This window comes from Pristiophorus japonicus, unplaced genomic scaffold, assembly GCF_044704955.1.
Source record: "Pristiophorus japonicus isolate sPriJap1 unplaced genomic scaffold, sPriJap1.hap1 HAP1_SCAFFOLD_30, whole genome shotgun sequence".
Lineage (NCBI taxonomy): Eukaryota > Metazoa > Chordata > Chondrichthyes > Pristiophoridae > Pristiophorus > Pristiophorus japonicus.
In genome coordinates this window covers 3,123,940-3,135,642 of record NW_027252779.1, presented here as the reverse complement: position 1 = coordinate 3,135,642, position 11,703 = coordinate 3,123,940, and the positions used below count along the sequence as shown (strand labels likewise).

At 42.0% G+C, this 11,703-nt stretch overlaps 1 non-coding gene across 1 annotated transcript; it reads right to left on the bottom strand.

Annotated features, from left to right (window-relative positions):
• Window positions 1–219: 219 nt before the first annotated feature.
• trnar-ucg (transfer RNA arginine (anticodon UCG)) lies at window positions 220–308 on the bottom strand. Its single transcript is given in 2 exon segments — window positions 220–255; window positions 272–308. It is a non-coding gene; the product is annotated as a tRNA-Arg (tRNA).
• Window positions 309–11,703: the final 11,395 nt, after the last annotated feature.

Genomic DNA, 11,703 nt, shown 5'->3' with positions numbered 1-11,703 from the left:
ATCTCCTGCTTTTTGTATGCAAACAAAAATAATGTGCAAGAAAGTCCACTTCACAGCTTGCTCTGCCCGTGAATGCAGATCGACAATGATGAAAACGTGTCGTGAGAGATTCTTTAAGCAAACAGCCTTCCTTGACTTCAGGTTCGTGACTGGAAGAGATGGTTGGTTTCTCTTCAGAATCAGAACAAAGAATGTAAAATTTTACGCAGCAAGCTAAGTTGACCGTGGCAGGACTCGAACCTGCAATCTTCTGATAACTTCGCAGGTATAATCGAAGTCAGACGCCTTATCCATTAGGCCACGCGGCCTCTGCCAACGGCATCCATTGTGTTATTGTACATATTGGGCGCAGATTCGATGCAACTGCAATATCAAGGACTGGATTTAGGAAAAGTTGAGCATATTTCGAGTGAATGAACATATGCACGGCGATCTGGGTGCGCACCGGCGCAGGCAACCCCAATGTAAATTGGAACACAGCAGTTTAACAATTCGGTCATTGCAGCTGAAATCATACTCCTTCTCAAACTATACAGGATGACCCGGGTTTATGAGAAAATCCGTTTCAAAGGGAAAGCTTATGAACCGGAACTGACAACCAGCCCGTTTAAACAGACACAGAATGATCCGGGACTGCAAGAACATCGCTTTTACCCAGTTGCAGAATGACCCTTGACTGACAGCAGTTCTCTTTTAAAAGAATAAAGTGAGATTTCTATCATCCCTGAAGGCAATTGTGTATTGGGCCTCAGGACCACGCGGGGCAGATACTGTTATTGAAGCCACAGGCAGGAAGGTAGGAGGGACGTAAAACCAGCCCAGATTGAAATATGTATATATATTTAAAATTTTAAGAAAATAAATGCATTTAAATTTTATTTAAAAAAAATTGAATTTGAGTTGTTTTAAATAAATAAATAATTGATTCATAATCTATATATTTTTTGATTGAAGTAAGGCTGTGTGACTGGAAGAATTTCATTGGAAATGAGGTGTGCAGTCAATCATTACCCAAACACAGTAAGCCCATGGTGGAAGACAAGTCACGAAGGAAGATGTGGGCTACAAAGGCGATCATTAAAGTCGCGTGTGTCTTTCTGCTGGATCTGACAGCAGCTGCTTGTGCTGTGAAAGAGGTCAAATGTAATAGAGCCCGTTGCAGGCGGAACAGAAAAAGCATATTTATTTTGGAAGTTCAAAATTTGGGATTACATATAAATATATACATATTTATACATTTATAAACAAAGTCAATCAGTCAGTCCTGTCTTGTCTTGTCTTGTCTTGGTTTGATTTCATTTGAATTTGAAAATAAGGATGGAGGATATCATCATATCACACAGCCCACACGCAAGCCCTGGCTAAAATCTCTATATTTCTAACGTGTGTATGTTCCCTTCTTTCAGATGTGGAATAGCAAAATCCCACAGCAGATTCGTCCACCGTCAGAGAGTCCACGAAGGAGTGTTCAAACAAATCAGTACGGTTTCAAGTTGCATGTAATGCATTTTTCTCACATGACAGTAAGATCGCACTGCACGTTTGCACACACTCTGTCTTACACAAACACACAAACAAACTCAAAATCCTTAACCTCCAAAGGCAGTTTTTGAAATTTGAAATTTGAAATCCGGGACAGACAGCACATCCCTTTTAAACAGACACAGAATGATGCAGGACTGATTGCACACCATTTTAAAGAGACAGAGAATGATCTCGGACAGACAGCACATCCCCTTAAAAGGGGCACGGAAATAGAATGAATAAAAACAGATAAATATGTAAAACTCGGCAGGTCGTGCAGATTCTGTGGAGGAAGAATCCGGTTGCACGTTCTGTCGGATGATCATTCCGATATTTTAGGAAAAAGTTAAAGATTACAGATTTTTTCAACAAAAATAGTGCCTGGAAAAAATACGCAGTGAGAAAGGTTAAATGGGAACGTCTGTGATACAGTGGAACGCAGGGGTGATTAAATAATAAATGGCACAATGGAGAAAAGCAAGGTCGGTTGTAATCGGGCAATAACGTAACAAAGGATGGTCCAGAGGAGGTGTTAGTGGGAACAGCAGAACCATTACCAGACAATGGGAGCGGTGCTTTTGATCCGATCCGTTGAACCTAATGTTGAGGCCAGAAGGCGAGAATATGCCTACAATATCGGGTGTCATCGCTTTTTAATCAGACCAGGTAGCTTTGCCAGCCCGGAATAATTTTCTGTCCGCCTTGAATTCGGCAGCCAAGGGATTAATTCAAAAGGCAGCTTCTCTCATCTTTTCAGCTCTGGAGAAACAGGACGCACTGATATTCAGGGCGGAGGTGGAGATTGACGCTGAATGTATGCTTATCCCAATTGAGGTAAGCTTATGCGTACAGACAGGAAAATATACTGATCAAGTATTGGCCGGAACCAAACAAGGGTTGAGGTTATCCAACGAGTCACAGAGCCCAGTACCTCTGAGATACTTTAACTTTACTCAGTTTGGCGGGTTTCACTTTGCTCTGGGATTTGGATGCTAAGGGAACATCGGCGCAAAATCACACGTTATAACGTGAAATATGTCTGTTTTCTCACATGTCGAGTGGAAGTGAGAAGCGGAACTTTGAGTAAATCATGGCGGGGCACGTCCGGGATTTGGCCCGAGACCTCTCGCATTTCAAATGTGATCATTCCTAAGCGAGATTCATGCCCCGAGACCAACGAGCCGCCGACAGTAAAATGCGCAGCTCTCAGATTCTGACGGTGGTGAGAAAAGATATTCGGCCCATCGTGCTTGTGCTGTCCCTCAGAAACCTATCTAATTAGTCCCCCTCGCCATTGTCCTGCAACTGTTCTCCTTTTGACGAATATATTATTAATTTGAGACATGACATGAGGAAAGTACAGCATCCTTGTAAGTAAAAGGGGAATTTGGCGATGAGGTTAAATGGGATTGACAAAACGAGGTCAAAGCTGTAAGCCAACGACGACGAGGATGGGATTCGAACCCGCTTGGCCTAGTGGTTAAGGCGTCTGATTTCGATTATAACCACGAAGTTATCAGAAGATTGCAATCTTCTTATAACTTTGCAGTTGCAATCGAAGTCAGACGCCTTATCCATTAGGCCACGCGGAATCTACCAACACGATACATTGTGTTATTGTACATATTGCAAGCAGATTCGGGGCAACTGCAATATCAAGAACTGGATTTAGGAAAATATGAACATATTTCGAGTTAATGAACAGATGCACGGATATGTGGGTGCGCACCGCCGCAGGCAAGCCCAATGTAAATTGAAACACAACAGTTTAACAATTCGGTCATTGCTGCTGAAATCATACTCCTTCTCAAACTATACAGGATGACCCGGGTTTATGAGAAAATCCGTTTCAAAGGGAAAGATTATGAACCGGAACTGACAACCAGCCCGTTTAAACAGACACAGAATGATCCGGGACTGCAAGGACATCGCTTTTACCCAGTTGCAGAATGACCCTTGACTGACAGCAGTTCTCTTTTTAAAGAATAAAGTGAGATTTCTATCATCCCTGAAGGCAATTGTGTATTGGGCCTCAGGACCACGAGGGGCAGATACGGTTATTGAAGCCACAGGCAGGAAGGATGGAGGGACGTAAAACCAGCCCAGATTGAAATATGTATATATATTTAAGATTTTAAGAAAATAAATGCATTTAAATTTTATTTTAAAAAAATTGAATTTGAGTTGTTTTAAATAAATAAATAATTGATTCATAATCTATATATTTGTTGATTGAAGGAAGGCTGTGTGACTGGAAGAATTTCATTGGAAATGAGGTGTGCAGTCAATCATTACCCAAACACAGTAAGCCCATGGCGGAAGACAAGTCACGAGGGAAGATGTGGGCTAAAAAGACGATCTTTTAAAGTCGCATGTGTCTTTCTGCTGGATCTGACAGCAGCTGTTTGTGCTGTGAAATAGGTCAAATGTAATAGAGCCCGGTGCAGGCGGAACAGAAAAAGCATATTTATTTGGAAGTTCAAAATTTGGAATTACATATCCACATATTTATACATGTATAAACAAAGTCAGTCAGTCAGTCATGTCTTGTCTTGTCTTGGTTTGATTTGATTTGAATTTGAAAATAAGGATGGAGGATATCATCATATCACACAGACCACACGCAAGCCCTGGCTAAAATCGCTATATTTCTTAATTGTGTATTTTCCCTTCTTTCATTTGTGGAATAGCAAAATCCCACAGCAGATACTTCTACCGTCAGTACGGTTTCAAGTTACATGTAATGCATTTTTCTCAAATGACAGTAAGATCGCACTGCACGTTTGCACACACTCTGGCTTACACAAACACACAAACAAATTAAAATTCCTGCACCCTCCAAAGGCAGTATTTGAAATTGGAAATTGGAAATCCGGGACATACAGCACATCGCTATTAAACAGACACAGAATGATGAGGGTCTGATAGCACAGCATTTTAAACAAACAGAGAATGATCTCGGACAGACAGCACATTCCCTGAAAAGGGACACGGAAATAGAATGAATAAAAACCGATAAATATGTAAAACTCGGCAGGTCGTGCAGATTTTGTGGAGGAAGAATCCGGTTTCACGTTCTGTCGGATAATCATTCCGATATTTTAGGAAAAAGTTAAAAATTACAGATTTTTTCAACAAAAATAGCGTCTGGAAAAAATACGCAGCGAGAAAGGTCAAATGGGAACGTCGGTGATACAGTGGAACGCAGGAGCGATTAAATAATAAATGGCACAATGGAGAAAGGCAAAGTGGGTGGTAATCGGGCAATAACGTAACAAAGGATGGTCCAGAGGAGGTGTTAGTCGGAACAGCAGAACCATTACCAGACAATGGGAGCGGTGCTTATCATCCGATACGTTCAACCTAATGTTGAGGCCAGAAGACGAGAACATGCCTACAATACAGGGTGTCACCGCCTTTTAATCAGACCAGGCAGCTTTGCCAGCCCGAATTGATTTCCTGTCCGCTTTGAATTCGGCAGCCAAGGGACGAATTCAAAAGTCAGTTTCTCTCATTTTTTCAGCTCTGGAGAAACAGGACGCACTGATATTCAGGGCAGAGGTGGAGATTGACGCTGAATGTATCCTTATCCCAATTGAGGTGAACTTATGCGGACAGACAGGAAGATATACTGATCAAGTCTTGTCGGAACCAAACAAGAGTTTAGGTTATCCAACGAGTCACAGAGCGGAGTACCTCTGAGATATTTTAACTTTACTCACTTTGGCGGGTTTCACTTTGCTCTGGGATTTGGATGCTTATGGAACATCGGCGTAAAATCACACGTTTTAACGTGAAATATGTCTGTTTCTCACATGACGAACGGCTGTTAGAAGTGGAAATTTGAGTAAAACATGGTCGGGCTCTGCCAGGATTTGGCCCGTGACCTCTCGCATTTCAAATATGATCATTCCGAAGCGAGAATCATACTCCTCGACCAACGAGCCGCCGACAGTGAAAAGTGCAGCTCTCAGATTCTGACGGTGGTGCGAAATGATATTATGGCCAATCGTGCATGTGCTGTCTCTCAGATACCTATCTAATTGGTGCCCCTCGCCATTGTACTGCAACTGTTCTCCTTTTGACGAATATATTATTAATTTGAGACATGACATGAGGAAAGTACAGCATCCCTGTAAGTCAAAGGGGAATTTGGCGATGAGGTTAAATGTGAATGTCAAAACGTGGTCAAGCTATAAGCCAACGACGACGAGTCCATCGCCTTAACCTCTCGGCCACCTCGTCTCTGCCTTAATACATCGTCAGCCATTCAATCTCCTGCTTTTTGACTCCAAACAGAAATAATGTGCAAGAAAATCCACTTCAGAGCTTGCTCTGCCCGTGCATGCAGATCGACAATGATTAAAACATGCCATGAGATTCTTTAAGCAAACAGCCTTCCTTTACTTCAGGTGAGTGACTGGAAGAGATGATTGGTTTCTCGGCAGAATCAAAACAAAGAATAAAACATTTCACGCAGCGAGCTAAGTTGACCGTGGCAGGACTCTTCTGATAATTTCGCGGTTTTCATCGAAGACAGACGCCTTATCCTTCAGGCCACGCGACCGCTGCCAACAACGTGCATTGTGTTGTTGTGTATATTGGGAGAAAATTGGGGGCAACTGCAACATCAAGGAGTGGATTTAGGAAAAGATGAGCATATTTCGAGTGAATGAACAGATGAACTGCGATCTGGGTGCGCACCGGCGCAGGCAACCCCAATGTAAATTGGTACACAACAGTTTAATAATTCGGTTATTGCAGCTGAAATCATACTCCTTCTCAAACAATACAGGATGATCCGGGTTTATGAGAATAAGGGAAAGATTATGAACCGGAACTGACAACCAGCCCATTTAAAGAGATACAGAATGATCCGGGACAGCATGGACATCCCTTTTACCCAGATGCAGAATGAGCCTTGACTGACAGCTGTTCCCTTTTAAAAGAATAAAGTGAGATTTCCATCATCCCAGAAGGAAATTGTGCAGGGGGGCTCAGGACCACGCGGGGCAGAGACGGTTATTGAAGCCACAGGTGATCGACTGGCAGGAAGCAGGGAGGGACGTAAAACCAGCCCACACTCAAACATATATATATTTGACATTTTAAGAAAATAAATACTTTTAATTTTATTTTAAACTAATTGAATTTGATTTGTTTGAAATAAATAAATAAATGAATCGTTATCTGGATATATTTTCTGATAGAACGAAGGCTGTGTGAACAGAAGAATTTCATTGGAAATGAGGGGTGCAGTCAATAAATACCCAAACACAGTAAGCCCATGGTGCAAGACAAGCCACGATGGAAGATGTGGGCTCGAAAGGCGATCTTTTAAAGTCGCGTGTGTCTTTCAGCTGGATCTGACAGCAGCTGCTTGTGCTGTGAGAGAGGTCAAATGTAATAGAGCCAATGCAGACAGAACAGAAAAAGCACATTTATTGTGAATGTTAAAAAGTTCAGATTGAATTCATGTATACATATATATATATATATATATATATATATACATGTATATACACAGTCTGTCAGTGTGTTATGTCTTCTCTTGTCTTGATTTGATTTGATTTGAATTTCAAAATACGGGTGGAGGATGTCATCATGTCACACAGCCCACATGCAAGCCCTGGCTAAAATCGCTATATTTCTAACTTGTGTATTTTCCCTTCTTTCAGATGTGGAATAGCAAAATCCCACAGCAGATTCTTCTACCGTCAGAAAGTCCACGAAGGAGGGTTCAATCAAATCAGTATGGCTTCAAGTTGCAAGTAATGCATGTTTCTCACAAGACATGAAATGCACAGTAAGATCGCACTGCACGTTTGAACACACTCTGGTTACACAAACAAACACACAAATTAAAATTCCTGCACCATCCAAAGGCAGTTTTTGAAATTTGATATTTGAAATCCGGGACAGACAGCACATCCCTTTTAAACAGACACAGAATGATGAGGGTCTGATAGCACACCATTTTAAACAGTCAGAGAATGATCTCGGACAGACAGCACATCCCCTTTAAAGGGAGACGGAAACAGAATGAATAAAAACAGATAAATATGTTAAACTCAGCAGGTCGTGCAGATTCTGTGGATGAAGAACCCGGTTTCACGTTCTGTCGGATAATCATTCCTATATTTTAGGAAAAAGTTCAAGATTACAGATTTTTTCAACAAAAATAGCGCCTGGAAAAAAATACGCAGCGACAAAGGTCAAATGGAAACGTCTGTAATACAGTGGAAAGCAGGAGTGATTAAATAATAAATGGCACAATGGAGTAAGGCAAAATGTGGGTGGTAATCGGGCAATAACGTAACAAAGGATGGTCCAGAGGAGGTGTTAGTGGGAATAGCAAAACCATTACCAGACAATGGGAGCGGTACTTATGATCCGATACGTTGAACCTAATGTTGAGGCCAGAAGACTATAACATGCCTACAATAAAAGGTGTCACCGCCTTTTAATCAGACCAGGCAGCTTGGACACCGCGGATTGATATCCTCTCCGCTTGGAATTCGGTAGCCAATGGACTAATTCAAAAGCCAGCTTCTCACATCTTGTCAGCTCTATAGAAACAGGGCACATTCATGTTCAGGGCAGAGGTGGAGATTGACGCTGAATGTATGCTTATCCCCTGTGAGCTGAGCTTATGCGTACAGACAGGAAGATATACTGGTCAAGTATTGGCCGGAACAAAACACGGGTTTAGTTTATCCAACCAGTCACAGAGCCGAGTACGTCTGAGATACTTTAACTTTACTCAGTTGGGTGAATTTCACTTTGCTCTGGGTTTTGGACGCTGTGGGAACATCCGCGCAAAATCACACGTTTCAATATGAAATATGTCTGTTTTCTCACATGTCGAGTAAAAAATGGCGGGGCTCGTGCGGAGACCTGTCGCATTTCAAATGTGACCATCTCTAAGCGAGAATCGTACGCCTCGACCAACGAGCCGCCACAGTGAAGAGCGTAGCTCTCAAATTCTGATGGTTGTGAGAAAAGATATTAGGCCCCTCGTGCTTGTGCTGTCCCTCAGAGACCTATCTAATTAGTCCACCTCCCCATAGTCCTGCAAATGTTATCCTTTTGACGAATATATTATTAATTTGAGACATGACATGAGCAAATACAGCATCCTTGTCAGTAAAAGGGGAATTTGGCGATGAGGTTAAATGTGATTGACAATAGGATCAGGCGGGGTTCAAAGCTGTAATACAACACCGAGGAGGATGGGATTCGAAAAAATCCGTGTCAGGGTATGATGGATTAACAGTCCACCGCTTTAACCTCTCGGCCAATTCATCTCTCACTCAGCGCAGCCTCAGCCGTTCAATCTCCTGCTTTTTGTATCCAAACATAAATAATGTGCAATAAAGTCCACTTCACAGCGTGCTCTGCCCGTGCATGCAGATCGACAATGATGAAAACGTGCCATGAGATTGTTAAAGCAAACAGCCTTCCTTTACTTCAGCTGAGTGACTGGAAGTGATGGTTGGTATTTTGGCAGAATCATAACAACGAATATAACGTTTCCGGCAGCGAGCAAATTGACCGAGGCAGGATTCGAAACTGAAATCTTCTGATAACTTTGTGTTAAAAATCGAAATCAGACGCCTTAACCATTAGGCCAAGCGGCCTCTGCCATCAGCATGCATTGTGTTGTTGGGTATATTGGGAGCAAATTCGAGTCAACTGCAATATCAATGAGTTGATTCAGGAAAAGATGAGCATATTTCGAGTAATGGAACAGATACCCTGTGATCTGGGTGTGCACCGGCGCAGGCAACCCCAATGTAAGTGGGAACACAACACTTTAACAATTCGGTCATTGCAGCTGAAATCATACTCCTTCTCAAACTATACAGGATGACCCGGGTTTATGAGACAATCCGTTTTAAAGGGAATGATTATGAACCGGAACTGACAACCAGCCCGTTTAAACAGACACAGAATGATCCGGACTGCAAGGACATCCCTTTTACCCAGATGCAGAATGAGCCTGGACTGACAGCAGTTCCCTTTTAAAAGAATAAAGTGAGATTTCTATCATCCCTGAAGGCAATTGTGCAGTGGGGCTCAGGAGCACGCGGGACAGAGACGGTTATTGAAGCCACAGGTGACAGACAGGCAGGAAGGAGGGAAGGACGTAAAACCAGCCCAGACTGAAAGCCAATTTTTAAATATAGATATATTTAACATTTTAAGAAAATAAATACATTTAATTTGTTTTTAATTGAATTTGATTTGTTTTAAATAAATAAATAATTGATTCATAATCCATATATTTTTGATTGAACGAAGGCTGTGTGACTGGAAGAATTCCATTGGAAATGAGGAGGTGCAGTCAATAAATACCCAAACACAGGAAGCCCATGCTGGAAGACAAGACACGAGGGAAGATGTGGGCTACAAAGGCGATCTTTTAAAGTCGCGTGTGTATTTCTGCTGGATCTGACAGCAGCTGCTTGTGCTGTGAAAGAGGTCAAATGTAATAGAGCCCCGTGCAGACAGAACAGAAAAAGTACATTTAATTTTGAAATTAAAAAGTTGGGATTGGATATAAATATACATATTATATATATATATATATATATATATATATACAAAGTCAGTCAGTCAGTCATGTCTTGTCTTGTCTTGTCTCGTCTTGTCTTGATTTTATTTGATTTGATTTGAATTTGAAAATAAGGGTGGAGGATGTCATCACATCACACAGCCCACACGCAAGCCCTCGATAAAATCGCTATATTTCTAACTTGTGTATTTTCCCTTCTTTCAGATGTGGAATAGCAAAATCCCACAGCAGATTCTTCTACCGACCGGGAGTCCACGAAAGAGTGTTCAATCAAATCAGTACGGTTTCAAGCTGCATGTAATGCATTTTTCTCACATAATAGTAAGATCGCACAGCACGTTTGCACACACACTGGCTTACACAAACACACAAACAAACTAAAATTCCTGCACCCTCTAAAGGCAGTTTTTGAAATTTGAAATTTTAACTCCGGGACAGACAGCACATCGCTTTTAAACAGATACAGAATGATGCAGAGCTGATAGCACACCATTTTAAAGAGACAGAGAATGATCCCAGAGAGACAGCACATCCCCTTAAAAGGGACACGGAAACAGGATGAATAAAAACAGATAAATATGTAAAACACAGCAGGTCATGCAGATTCTATGGATGAAGAACCCGGTTTCACGTTCTGTCTGATAATCATTCCTATATTTTAGGAAAAAGTTAAAAATTACAGATTTTTTCAACAAAAATAGCGCCTGGAAAAAATACGCAGCGAGAAAGGTCAAATGGGAACGTCTGTGATACAGTGGAACGCAGGACTGATTAAATAATAAATGGCACAATGGAGAAAGGCAAAGTGGGTGTTAATCCGGCAATAACGTAACAAAGGATGGTCCAGAGGAAGTGTTAGTGGGAACAGCAGAACCATTACCAGACAATGGGAGCGTTGCTTTTGATCCGATACGTTGAACCTAATGTTGAGGCCAGAAGACGAGAACATGCCTACAATATCGGGTGTCACCGCTTTTTAATCAGAACAGGCAGCTTTGCCAGCCCGGAATGATTTCCTGTCCGCTTTGAATTCGGCAGCAAAGGGATTAATTCAAAAGGCAGCTTCTCTCATCTTTTCAGCTCTGGAGAAACAGGACGCACTGATATTCAGGGCGGAGGTGGAGATTGACGCTGAATGTATGCTTATCCCAATTGAGGTGAACTTATGCGGACAGACAGGAAGATATACTGATCAAGTATTGGCCGGAAGCAAACAAGCGTTTCGGTTATCCAACGAGTCACAGAGCCGAGTACCTGTGAGATATTTTAACTTTACTCACTTTGGCGGGTTTCACTTTGCTCTCGGATTTGGATGCTTATGAAACATCGGCGTAAAATCACACGTTTTAACGTGAAATATATCTGTTTTCTCACATGTCGAGCTGCTGTTAGAAGCGGAAATTTGAGTAAAACATAGCGGGGCTCGTCCGGGATTTGGCCCGTGACATCTCGCATTTCAAATGTGATCATTCCGAAGCGAGAATCATAACCCCTCGACCAACGAGCCGCCGACAGTGAAAAGTGCAGCTCTCAGATTCTGACGGTGGTGAGAAATGATATTATGGCCCATCGTGCATGTGCTGTCTCTCAGACACCTATCT